Raw genomic sequence first — 1,175 nt, 5'->3', positions numbered from 1 at the left:
GACATAAGAACATAAGAAATAGTAGCAGGAGTAGGCCATACGGCTGCTCGACCATTCAATAGGATCATGGCTGATCTGAATCTAGACTCACATCCACTTCCCTGCCCTCTCCCCGTAACCCCTAATTCCCTTATCTGCTAGGAAAATGTCTATCTCCATTTTAAATGTATTTAATGTTGCAGCTTCCACAGCTCTCTGGGGTAGCAAATTCCATAGATTTACTACCCTCTGAGTAAAGAAGTTTCTCCTCATCTCAGTTTTGAAAGGGCAGCCCCTTATTCTAAGATTATGCCCCCTAGTTCTAGTCTCACCCTTCAGTGGAATAAACTTTTTTACGCAGCGAATGGTTAAGATCTGGAATGCGCTGCCTGAAAGGGTGGTGGAGGCAGACTCAATCTTAACTTTCAACAGGGAGTTGGATAAGTATCTCAAGGAAAGAAAATTGTAGGGCTACAGGGAAAGGGCAGGGGAGTGGGACTAGCTGAGAGCTGGCACGGGCCGAATGGCCTTCTTTTGTGCTGTAACCATTCTATGATTCTATGATAGTCACTGCCTGGTACTTGTGTGGTGCCAATGTTACTTGCCACTTATCAGCCCAAGCCTGACTGTCATCCAGGTCTTGCTGTATGCGGACATGGACTGCCTCATTATCTGAGGAGTTGTGAATGGAACTGAACACTGTGCAATCATCAGCGAACATCCCCACTTCTGACCTTATGATGGAGGGAAGGTCATTGATGAAGCAGCTGCAGATGGTTGGACCTAGGACACTGCCCTGAGGAACTCCTGCAGCGATGTCCTGGGGCTGAGGTGATTGACCTCCAACAACCACAATCCAGAGTAACTGAGAGGTACGCTGGATGTATTTCCGTGGAAATGTTGGAGAATTGCTGTGAGGCAGAAAGCGGTGGTGAAGTTGGAGGCCACCATAAGATGCGGAAATGGTGGAGAAATGGACGTTGGCCCAGGAGAGTGAATTTCTGGCCAGGACCCAGACAGCAGCAAAATAAACCAGTGGGACAGTCACAGACTCAGCAGGAAACAGCAGCGATGGGGGATGGGCTGTAAGCTGGACAAAGTTACCTTCAAACTGCAGCAACTGAATAGAAGATCAGAGTCACAGCAGCTGAGTCTTACAGTGTATTCCAGTGGAGCCCAGTGGAGTAGTGTAGTAT

The sequence above is a fragment of the Somniosus microcephalus genome, chromosome 28 (genome assembly GCF_052327205.1).
Source record: "Somniosus microcephalus isolate GS21.2 chromosome 28, FLI_Smic_1.0, whole genome shotgun sequence".
Classification (NCBI taxonomy): Eukaryota; Metazoa; Chordata; class Chondrichthyes; order Squaliformes; family Somniosidae; genus Somniosus; species Somniosus microcephalus.
This window is presented reverse-complemented; position numbering follows the sequence as displayed.